Source organism: Rhinatrema bivittatum, chromosome 1, assembly GCF_901001135.1.
Source record: "Rhinatrema bivittatum chromosome 1, aRhiBiv1.1, whole genome shotgun sequence".
Lineage (NCBI taxonomy): Eukaryota > Metazoa > Chordata > Amphibia > Gymnophiona > Rhinatrematidae > Rhinatrema > Rhinatrema bivittatum.
The window spans coordinates 539,926,247-539,938,887 of record NC_042615.1 but is presented as its reverse complement, the minus strand read 5'-3'; the positions used below and the strand labels follow the sequence as shown (position 1 = coordinate 539,938,887).

At 43.4% G+C, this 12,641-nt stretch overlaps 1 long non-coding RNA gene across 1 annotated transcript in view; it reads right to left on the bottom strand.

The window, feature by feature from the left end:
• Window positions 1–426: 426 nt before the first annotated feature.
• Window positions 427–12,641, bottom strand: part of LOC115081514 — an 89,040-nt gene continuing 76,825 nt past the window's right edge. The window contains exon 3 of the long non-coding RNA XR_003853814.1: window positions 427–905. This is a non-coding gene — a long non-coding RNA (uncharacterized LOC115081514). The remainder of the gene's footprint in view (window positions 906–12,641) is intronic.

Sequence of the window (12,641 nt, the reverse complement as noted above, 5' to 3'; positions counted from 1 at the left end):
AATGACTTTAGCATCAGTGTTCCCTACATTTTGCCTGTTTCAATAAAGATCTTTTCTGTAGCCATGGAATGTGGAAAGGTCCTTTCTGATTAAGGCCATATGGTTTCTGAGTACTACACAATAACCCTTTTTGTACCTCATGAATTGCTAACTTGCTCCCTAAGCCTTATGATTTTTTTTCTCACATTTCTTAGGGCTCCCTTTAACTTTGAAATAACATCTACTGGTCCTAGCAACTCATCTTGTGCCATGGATTTATCTGTGTGCCTGACTTATATTCACAGTCTTACAAATTTCTATTGCTTTCTCTAGTGAGTTATGTTTCTTATAGAAATCATTTTTTAAGTTTTCTTACCTCTGATCCTGATCATTCACTTCTGCATTTCTGATTAGAGGGATTGAAATCAGTAAAAACTGCATGACAGATTTTTAAGTTCAGATTTGTCACAAGCTCTTTTATTAACTCTCTCTCATTGTACTCAAGAATATAATAATTATATTGTATGAAAGTCCAGTTTTCTTGGTTTGTAGTATCCTTCAGATTGCTGCAGCACCTTCTTTTTTCTTTTACAGACTGGATGGTGTTGTAAACATTTTCAGTGCCACCACACTGCAAAACTAGTGATATATATCAGACAAAAATTAGAACTGCAATGTATGCAGTTGAAGGTCAGGCATTTAAAAATAAATGCCTGACTCAGGCCGGGTTTTGCTCAATTCTGAGCTGCTTCAGGGGCTGTTGGTCGGTAGTATATGTTAGCAGCCGATTTTTGGCTTTCTTGGCCATAGGAAGCTTCCAAACAGAGGCTCACACTACTGAAATTAACCAGTCAGCCATTTCCCATTGTATAGATCAATTTATTCCAGCTTTTCTCTGAAGAATTAAAGATTATGTTTCATTTCCTCTGAAAAGAGAACAGAAAAAACAAACTATGAAGTACTTTTATTACATATCTGGGTTTTCTTCTGTCCTGGAGGCAGTTGATTGCACTCATGTAGCATTAGGCTACCATCTCAGGATAAAATGAGTTATAGGGACAGGAAATACCTAGGGCCCTTGTGTTTGGCCCTGTTATTCTAACCAGGCTCCCCTCCTTAAAAATCACCAGCTGTGTTTCGCCTCCCATATTTGCCCTTCCCCCCAACAGGTGATTGAGGTACCCACTGAAAACATGGCTGTTGATGCCCACGTGATATCCTGAAACTCCTCCAGAAGAAAGGCAAAATAGTAAGGATATGCAGGAGAAAAACATTCATTTTGGCTCATTCTTTTTGTTTCAGGTTTTTTTTCCTAGGTTTCAGTTTGTTTATGGTTTATTTAGGTTTGGTTCATTTTCTGAACTGAAATAAACATTACCTTTTTAAAAATCCAAAAGAAAAAGTAAAGAAAGTAAAGTAAAAAGAAATACCTGCCTCTCTACTCTCCTGTGGCCCCCTTACTCCTTCCATGGGAGTCTCTGATGAAGAAAGAGGCAGAAGCAATCCAGTTTAAAAATGGCACCAGCTGGCCCTGAAACTTTCACCAAGTAGTTAGACGGCTGCAAATTAATATTAGCCGTAAAACAACTCAGCAATGGTCTCAGGGCCAGCCAATGCCATCTATCAGCTGCAGCCAGTGCAGCATAAGAACATAAGAACATGCCATACTGGGTCAGACCAAGGGTCCAACAAGCCCAGCGTCCTGTCTCCATCAATGGCCAATCCAGGCCATAAGAACCTGGCAAGTACCCAAAATCTAAGTCTATTCCATGTTACTGATGTCAGTAATAGCAGTGGCTATTTTCTAAGTCAACTTAATTAATAGCAGGTAATGAACTTCTCCTCCCAGAACTTATCCAATCCTATTTTAAACACTGCTACACTAACTGCACTAACCACATCCTCTGGCAACAAATTCCAGAGTTTAATTGTACGTTGAGTAAAAAAGAACTTTCTCCCATTAGTGTTAAATGTGCCACATACTAACTTCATGGAGTGCCCCCTAGTCTTTCTATTATCTGAAAGAGTAAATAACTGATTTACATCTACCCGTTCTAGACCTCTCATGATTTTAAAAACCTCTATCATATCCCCCCTCAGCTGTCTCTTCTCCAAGCTGAACAGTCCTAACCTCTTTAGTCTTTCCTCATAGGGGAGCTGTTCCATCCCCTTTATCATTTTGGTCGCCCTTTTCTGTACCATCTCCAGTGCAACTTTATCTTTTTTGAGATGCGGCGACCAGAATTGTACACAGTATTCAAGGTGCGGTCTCACCATGGAGCGATACAGAGGCATTATGACATTTTCCATTCTATTAACTATTCCCTTCCTAATAATTCCCAACATTCTGTTTGCTTTTTTGACTGCCGCAGCACACTGAACTGATGATTTCAATGTGTTATCCACTATGATACCTAGATCTCTTTCTTGGGTGGTAGCTCTAATATGGAACCTAACATTGTGTAACTATAGCATGGGTTATTTTTCCCTATATGCATCACCTTGCACTTATCCATATTAAATTTCATCTGCCAATTGGATGCCTAATTTTCCAGTCTCACAAGGTCTTCCTGTAATTTATCACAATCCGCTTGTGATTTAACTACTGGGATGGCTCCTGCCCCTTTCCTCATTGGCGACTTCACAGAAGTGGTAAAGGGATTGTGGGAGACTGCTGGGGCAGCGATTGTTTTTATTTGTAGGTATATTTATTATTTTTTTATTTTTAACTTTTATATACCGATGTTCCTGTATAGGATACCGATGTTCCTGTATAGGATACATATCGCATATATATATATAATATAGTACATGCTGTTTGCTAATGGCACACACTATTTTCCAAACCAAAAATATCCAAATGAGTCAATGTTTCATTTCTGTTGCAATGAACCAAACTGGAAATTGACTTATTCATTGCATTTTACCCATGCAGGCACATTTCTATATAATGGGTCTCTACAGTACACTAGATCGGTGATAAAGTGAGCATTTGACATCCTCAAGACCCACTTTAGATGTCTAAATATAACAGGAGTGGACTTACAATATACTGCAGGCAAGGTCTGTCATCTTTACTTTACTGCCTGCTGTATTCCCCACCGCATAAAAACGCAATGAGGAATAGGAGGAGAGCAGAGAAGACAATGATGCAAAGTCTGACCCTGGCAGAATTACAGATATCACCTGCTGCCATCTCTCAAAGAAAAAAATCATTCAGCAACAATTTTAGGTGAAATAATGCCTTTTTAGTTACAGTGTAAGGGAATGTGTGTGCATAGTGAACAGACAAAGATTGTGAATGGGGATTAACAATTTTACCTCCCTTTCCCATCCTCACTCCCCAAGCCTCGCTGCATTCCCCCCTGTGTGTTTCACTAAAGTGGAGCATGTTTAGAAGGAATGCTCCCTTCAGGGGCTCATCAGCCTTCTGACTGACTTGTGAGCAGCTGTTTTGGCCACGGCCACCATCTGCCCTTGGATGCAGAGTAGCTGGCTGAGACAGAGGGCAAGACTGTAGATCTGCTGTAGCAGCAGCAGATATGGGGGCCAGCTGCTGCATGATACCAAGATATTGCATCTATTCTGCATAGCCCTCATCCCCTGCACATCCTCTATTAGTTGCTAGGTATAGGCCAGCCTTTGCTGATCTGCAATTAGTGAGGCCTCCTCCTCTGGGGCATTTTCTGGCTGATCCTTCTGGATTATGGTGGAGAAATGTTCCTCTTCCTATTACTTCTCCTCTGGCCTTGCTACTTCTGCAGCAGAAGGGTCTGCAAGTATTTGCTAACGGACTGGTTGCTAATGCAACTGCTGTTGGACTGGCTGCTTTGGCTGCAGAGGGCCTGGCAGGGCTTTACCATCCTTGCCATCATCTCCTGAAGGTAGAAAAGAGGGAAAAATCTGGTGGTTAGTTCACTTTCCACTGAATTAACAAATGGCCTGATGTATTAAGGCCATTATTAAAATGCTGGGTCAAGGGGACAAAGATTTGGAAATACGGGCCAAAGTTCAAGGTCAGCCTCAGTTGATAGCACCATAAGATGAAGGAAAGAGTTGAGGAAAGAAGTCAAACAAAGCTTAGGCAGAATAGCTGAAACAACCACTTCCTAGAATGCTAGTTTATGCCAGTGCTGAATATATAACAACCTCATCCAGAGGCATTATGAGACCTGAAGAACTGATTTTAATGCATTGAATCAAGGACAAAAAAAGACCATCGGGCATTTGGATATAAGTTCCAAACCAGGAATGGCCAAAATTAATCCTCCTGCAAATGACCTCTTTGGCATATCTGCTTAGGCTGCAAAGTTTACCCTACTAGTAATAATATGCATATTATATTGCAAGTTGGCAATGCCTTTGGTAGTCTGAGAAGGTTCAGTTGTATGCTGTAGCTTTTAAAAATACATTTTTCTATCAAGGGTACATACGGAAATCTCCCAATGGAGATTTTCTAGGTGAAAACACAAGTGGAGAGTAGGGAATGAACATACTTTCTTCATATAAGAGAAAGGAATGCCAGGTACCAATGGCTTTACAAAGACAAAACTAACATATTGTATGGATGACTACTTGGACCTATTGCCCTTTATGTATAATGAATAGCTAGTTATCTACAAGCTTAATAAGTTCAGGTGAAGCCTTAGCAATAAAGAACATAGTGTTACAAACAGCTAGATTCATCAAAAAGTGTTACTAATGCATTGATAACAAAAAGGGACAATGTGTGATAATCCCTATTTTGGGGGGGAGAGAGAGAGAGAGACTATATACAAGGCCCTCATAGTAGTTAAGTATTTATATCTCTATAGGAGGGCCATCTATTAGGTCAAGGTGAGGTGTTGGTGGTGGTTTCGGGTATAGGGACACAGTACACCTGGTGAAGATTTCACAGTACACCTTGGTGAAGATTTGACATCATTTGGAGTGAGGAAAGTCTCACAAAGATGAAATTTCTACTATGTTCTCTCACCCTAGCTTGATGGACTCTATAATGCAATCGATAGAAACGGGAAACTCACTAGACACCAGGGCTTCTCAAATGCACCAAAGATCATTAGTCAAATACCTGTGCTATTTGTGTCTTAAAAGCCCATGTATTGCATAGCTTTTATGTAGATGAGATCATGAGACAATGTAGTGGGGCATGGAGCTACATGACAAATTTAAAAGAATTTATAAAAATACATTCCATTCAATTTCTTTGTTTAACCCTGACAAAATAACAGTTTGTAATTGAAATATCCATCTTTGTTCCTATTGGATTAATTTCCTAGCTCGATCTCCACCTCTCCAATGAGCTGGAACTTTCTCTAAAATAGTCCATTTGCAATCTTGGAAGTCGTTGTTTTGGAGGAAGTGATCTACTAAAGGAGCTTCCTCTTTACAAATTTTTAAATGGCTTCTATGTTTGATGAGTCTAACCTTAATTTTCCATTTAGTCATCCCAACGTATTTGAGGTTGCATGGGCAGACAATCAAATATATTACAAATGTCAAATGATGATGTGCATGAAACATTTGACAATAAAGAAATCTGTTTACCCGTCAGTAATGTAATTCTGTCCAATGGCAGTTTCATTCTACATAGCTCACATTGACATGTGCTATCTTCATTGGATGGCCTGTCAGAAAAGTAATTACTTGATCGTACAACGTGTTCTCTTATATTATGTCCCCTTGAAAAAAGGAATCCTCAAATTAGAAGAAAATATAGGGTTGACTTTTTGCAGCACAAACCAATGCTTCTTGATGGTACTGCTGATTAAGGAAGACATTGTAGAACGCTTTAGAATGAGAGTCTGGATGGTTTGAATCCTCTGGAGCCTTCAAGCTTTAAAAAATGGTATTCTAGATGGTTAAATAAAGCTCTTTGATATGCTAATCGAATACAGGATAATGGATATCCTCAATTGAGAGGCCATGTTTTTAGCTTGGATTTTAAGATCATCTCGATCTGAGCACAGTCGGCACAGCCTTAAAAACTGGCCAATTGGTAAACTGCGTTTGAAAGAGGTAGGATGTGAGCTGTCAAATTTTAGTAAGTTATTACATTCTGTGGAATTTTGGTAGATGCTCATTTTTAAAGAATCATGCTGTTTAATAATACGAATATCCAGGAACACTACTTCAGTGTGGTCATAATTAATTGTAAACTTTAAAGATGATTGTAGAGAATTAAGCCAATTATGAAAATTTTTCAAAGAGGATACTGGTCCATTCCAAATTATAAAGATATCATCTATATATCGCTTCCAGCAGACTAAATGCTGTCTCTGAGCTGTGTCTTGAAGATACAAGGATTCAAAATCAGCTACAAAAATGTTGGCCACGTTGGGTGCCACGGCTACCCCCATGGCTGTGCCACAAATTTGAAAATAAAACTGGCCATCACATGAAAAATAATTCTTGCTTAAAGCCAGATATAACAGATGGATAATGTATTCAGTAGGAATACATTGAGGATATGGACGCTGAGATAGTATTTTAGTGACAGCATTTACAGCTTGGTCTTAGGGGATGACAGTATATAGCGATTGTAAGTCCATGGCAGCTAGCATCCAATCCGGTTCAACTTTCAAAGATTGCAAAACTTCAAGCATGCTGGAAGTATCTTTAATAAAGGAAGGGGCCAGTGGCACAAGGGGTTGAAGAATTTTATCCAAAAAGATAGAGAGTGGTTCTAACACAGAGTCATTGGCAGACACTATGGGGCGGATTTTAAATGCCCTGCTTGCGTAAATCCGGCCGGATTTACGTGAGCAGGGCCCTCGCGCGCCCGCGCGCCTATTTTGCATAGGCCGCCAGCACGCGCAGAGCCCCGGGATGCGCGTAAGTCCCTGGTCTTTTTTAAGGGGGCGTGTTGGGGGCGTGTTGGGGCGTCATCAAATGACGCGGCGTTTCGAGGGCGTGACGCGCCGTTTGGGGGGTGGGCCCGGGGACGTGGTTTCGGCCCGGGGACGTTCCGGGGGCGTGGCCGCGCCCTCCGGAACAGCCCCTGGGTCGGGTCTTGGCGCGCCAGCAGCCCGCTGGCGCGCACGGATTTACGTCTGCCTCTGGCAGGCGTAAATCCATGGATAAAGGTAGAGGGGGTTTAGATAGGGCCGGGGGGGTGGGTTAGGTAGGGGAAGGGAGGGGAAGGTGAGGGGAGGGCGAAAGAAAGTTCCCTCCGAGGCCGCTCCGATTTCGGAGCGGCCTCGGAGGGAACGGAGGCAGGCTGTGCGGCTCGGCGCATGCAGGCTGCCCAAAATCGGCAGCCTTGCGCGCACCGATCCCGGATTTTATAAGATACGCGCGGCTACGCGCGTATCTTATAAAATCCAGCGTACTTTTGTTTGCGCCTGGTGCGCGAACAAAAGTACACGATCACGTATTTTTTTAAGATCTACCTCAATGGGTCTGCCAGGAGGATTGATAACAGACAATGAATTCTGGGGAAAAAATACAACACAGGTATTCGAGGACATTTATTAATAACAAATTCTTTCTCTGCGTTAGTGAGATACCCCTGATCAAATCCAATTTGAACTAGATGGGCAACCTCTGTCATAATTTCAGCGGTAGGATCTGCAGAAAGTAGCTTATACAATTGGGTATCTGATAATTGTCATTGGATTTCATCATTGTATTGGGTGGAGCTGAGCACTACTACAGTGCCATCCTATGGGATGTGGCATTTAACTGTCTTCTTCTTTATCCTTCTAGAGAGAATTCATTATGGAATACAAGCAAGCACTGAGAATCATACCTGTTACCCACCCCATCTTACACATTCATTTGGAGCCCCTGAAGCAGTTACTGTGAAACATGATATCGTATCGGGCTTGGTTGCACTGAACATATTGAAGGGGAAGTTTAAGCATTTAAAAAAGACTAAAAAATATAAAATTGTAATAAGAATACTACTATCTAGACCGATGATTATATGTGAACCAGCTGGCTAATGAACATAATTCATGTTCCAAAAACCAAAGAGTGGTATGATGGTCCTTCTTTAATCAGCTATTGTCTTTTTTGGCATTGGATATTTTTGCTTTCCAATACATTTTTGTATCTTATTAATTACCTTGTTTGAAGTATTATTAGACTTCCGTTTGGTGAAGCTTGGCAGATTTGGCAGGGGCAGAGGAAGCGGTGCAGATCCATCCCAGTCTAGTGGCTAAATTATAGCCAAATAAAGGCCTGATTTTTAATCCCCTGTGTGCGGGGAAAATGGGGGTTACGTGTGTAGCTGGGCCTTGCGCGTGCTGCACGCATTTTAGAAGAGTCCTGGCCGCGCGCATAACCCCCATTACGCGCACAAGAGCCAGGCCTATTCCAAGGGGCGGTCCCAGGGGCGAGGAGGGGCGGTCCAGGGGATGGTGTGGGGCGGAGCTGGAGGCAACCTGTACAGAGGCCATTTGCCGCTGTGCTGGGGGATCACGCGCCAGCAGCCAGGAGCTGGCGTAAGTTTGAAAACAAGAAAAAAACAAAAAGGTTTTCAAAGGAGTCAGGGAGGAGAGGGGAAGAGGGAGGGAGGATAGGTAGGGGGATAGGAAAGTTCCCTCCAAGTCCGCTCCTTAATTGGAGCGGACTGGTAGGGAACTGGGGGAAGCCTGATCGCGTCGTCCCACGTAACTTGCTATTTTCAAAACCCCCTTGCGCGAACTACCCCAGATTTTATAACATGCGCGTGCACGTGGACGCATGCGTGTATTTTTTAAAAATCTACCCATGATTATCCAGCTAAACTTTAGCTGGATAAATGGCTGAATATGCCAATTGTGCTATTTAGACGGATAACTTTTAAGTTATCCGTCTAAATGGCTTTTGAATATGGACCTCATCATATTTTTGTCAAAAAAAGGCCTCAACAAATTATAAAAATTCCCAAGAGGCTTAAAACTGAGAATAACTATTTTTATGTTTAGTCTGTGTAGTTTGGCAGACCTTTCCTTTAATCAGGGAAAAGATGTGCATCTGAGCTTTCTTCTCATCACATCACAAAACCGCAGGACATGAAGCCTGCAGAGGCATGGGTTTCAGCCTCCCCATTGCCACTGGCTCTCTCTGTGATCCTGGAAAATGATCTTCCTTTGTCTCAGCCAACTAGAATTTGGATGATAATGATAGTGCCTTTTTTTTCCCCCTTAAGTCCTCACCATCAGTGTGAGGCTAAGTCATCCCCCACAAAAAGCTGAGATATTGTTTAGGTGACAAGTGCTCTATAAATCCAAATTAATATTATGAACAACTTTTCATTCATAGTGAGGACCATATTCAGAGGCATTTAGCAAGATATCTCACTAATTATCAGGCTTAAATGAATATTTGGGCACTTATCTGGCTAAATATTAGCTGAATAGCTTATCATCCAGCTAAAACGTAGCTGGATAACTTAGGTGCACACTGGGGCCATTTCAGGAGGGGGGGGGGATGTTACGTTAGCCAACTAAGTTATCCAGCTCACTCTGATATTCAGAGTTAGACTGCTAACTTATCCAGCAAAGTCTGGTCACGCCAAAGACCTGTTCTAAGGTTAGTCAGATAACGTTATCCAACTAACTTTAAGATAGACGGCTATACTGAATAGTGCAGCTGCACAATTGATTATACCTCCAAAGTTAGCCAGATAAGTTTATCTGGCTAACTTTACTATCCAGACCTTGACTGAATATGGACCCCAGTATGGATAAGCAAGCTCAATATGAAGCATAACTTGTATGTATTTTTAAAAGCTATTACTTATGCCTAGGAAAAATTCACCGCTTTTCCTGCCTTTTGCACGCATCTTAACTGGATTGAGTTACAGTCGTTCAGGTTCAGATGAAGTAGATTTGCAGAAATGACCCCTGGCTGCCTCCTTCCACCTACTCCCCACCCGCCTCTTCCAGCTCTGAATTTCATTTATTTATTATTTTACCTCCGTCAGGAAGCATGGATGCTCTTCTGCGATTTCCAATTCGTTATTTCATCCAGAAAGAATCTTGGAAAACTGTGTCTCACTCTCTTGGAGTGTGAGAGCAAAGTAATAATATCCATCCATCCAAGCACTAGTCTCGGACGAGGCATGCTGTCATTCTTTCCTTCTGCTACTCCCATACATTCATTCCTCTGCCACTGGGACTTATGCTCTCACATCACCATAGGAGGATGCCTGCAGCAGATTTATTTTTTTAAATTTAAGTAGTTGGCCTATAGCCAGAAGGCAATCAGTTGAGTGAGGTCAGGTGGAAACGTATGCCGAAGCAATGAGTTTTGGCCTAACAACATAAGTAGTGGAAAAAAAACTAAAAGAAAGAAAGAAAGAGGTCTAGCTGTGAGATCTCCTGCTGAATCTTAGGCGAGCAAAATGGTCACCGCTGGCCCAGTTACAACAAAACAACAATAATAGGTTTTGACCCGTGCAGCAGGCAGGGAATTAGACGCACAGTCTTGGCATTTGGTCCTTCCTACAAGGGGATGAGGTAACGCCACGCCGTGCTAGTTCGTGGCCTGCTGTAACTCATTGTATCATAAAAACAAAAACTGGCAGGAAGAAAGAAAAGTACCGTGAATTTAAGCTGCTTTCTGTTGCCTCTCTCTCTCTCTCTTTCCCTTCCCTCTCTCTGTACCAAGGCTGCCCCTATCTTCACCTCCCTTCCTTTACCATTTGAACAGATATTATGGCATGAGACACAGAATCTCTTCCAATCACACAGTTAAAGGTACATTGTCTGCTTTAAATGAGCAAAGAACATGCTAAGTTATTTGTGTGTGCTGCATCTCATCTTGCTGATGTGAAGAAGCTCATAAAAAAAAAAGAATGTTTGTTTTCAGAGCAGCTGTTTTCAGCATTTGTCTTTGAAAATCATGTTTTCTTTTACTGTATCTCTCAAAAGAATAGTATTGAGCAGTAATTTATAGCTAAGGAACTCCTCAATATGCTCCTTTCTAGCGGGGTTTTTTTTTAACCCATTTGTAGTGGGGGAGAAGAGCCTAGAGGTAAAAACAACCAGCTGAAAATCAGCAGAATTAGAGGGCCTTTCTGCTGATGCCTGGATAAGTCTTGGCACAAAGAAAAGACTAACGCCGTGGATAAGGTAGCTCCTCTTAAACAATGTGTACTAATGGGGGGCACAATGAAGGGGTTTTGGTTGGTTAGGGGTCACAATCACAGCATTAGAGTTTGGTAAAGCACAGTTTGTATGTTGGTGAGTAGGGGACACAGTTGGGTGTGTTACTGGGTTTGGGAGTCAAAGAGTATGCTAATGGGTTTGGGGCATCACAGGTGTACATTACTGGGTTTGAGGGGTCAGGGGATATGTTACTAAGTTAGGAGGTTCAATGGGTTTTGATACTAGATTTATGGTATTAATGGGGTATATTACTGAGTTAGGGGGGGACAGTGGAGTACATTACTAGGTGCAGGAGTCAATGGAGTATGTTACTGTGGTTGGGAGTCAGTGGACTATGTTAGTGGTCTGGGCAAAGTATCTAAAAATTCTTGTGTAGATTCTCCAAATTGGGAGAGTGGGCAGGGGGGAGATATACTTCCAGGGCCCAAGGTATTGTGCAAAAAGTCTCTCCTGGGATGTAATCTCAGTCCATAAGTCTCTAAGATTATCAGATTGGACTGTTATGACTGTCGGTTGCAGACGGCTGCCACCGCGTCTACTTACATCTTGTGCTGTCCTTCTTCTCTCTCTGGGCCTGCTCGCAGCGGGGGCTAGCCTCTACCACCACATACCTAAAGGTTCCTCATGGCGGCCACTCTGGGCCTTCCTAGGCCCAGAGTGGCCGCCACTGGGCCTAGGAAGGCCCAGAGTGGCCGCCACTGGGCCTAGGAAGGCATGCCACTGGGCCCTCCTTTGAATATGCTACCGCGAGAACCTCAGGAGCGTCCCCGACTGATGACATCACTTGGTCAGGGTTCTTAAGCACCGCCTTCACCCCTTGCTAGCTGACTTGGCAACGAGTTCCATCACTTACTCCTGTCTCCTCGGACCTGTGGTGGCTGTCTCTGATCTACTTTGGACTCTGGACCCTGGCTAAGGTACCCGGTCCTCGGAGGCCTGCTTGAGTTCCTATCAGAGACCTGGTCTCTTGGCTTCCCCTGCTCCTCGGACTAGCCCTGCGCCTTCCAGAGGTCCTACCCGCAGGCCTCCCTGCTCCTCAGGGTTACCTCTGAGAACTGCTTCATTACTCTGGAGACACATCTCCATGCTTCCCCGCTCCCAGGGCAGTGCCTACGTTCTATACCAGCGACTGTTCGTGTTTCCCTGCTCCTCGGGGCAGTGCCTATGTTCTACAGCAGAGACTGTCTGTGCTTTCCCGCTCCTCGGGGCAGTGCCTACGTTCCACACCGGTGATTGCCTGTGCTTCCCCGCTCCTTGGGGCAGTGTCTTCATATTGCATCTGTGACTGTACTCACACCTCCCTGCTTCTCGGGGTGGTGCTTCCATTCCTCTACCAGAGGTTTCATTGTGCGCAGCCCCGCTCCTCGGGGTTGCTTACGTTATTGTCTGGAGTGGAGACTCAACTCAGGCTTCCCCTCTCCACAGGATTGCCCACATCATAGCATCAGTGCCTTCCTCACTATGCAGCTCCGCCTCTTGGGGCTGTCTCTGCAGCATACCTCTGAACTTCCTGCCTCACGCTCCCCGCTCCTCGGGCCTGCCTAGCGCCGCTCTCTCGGAGGC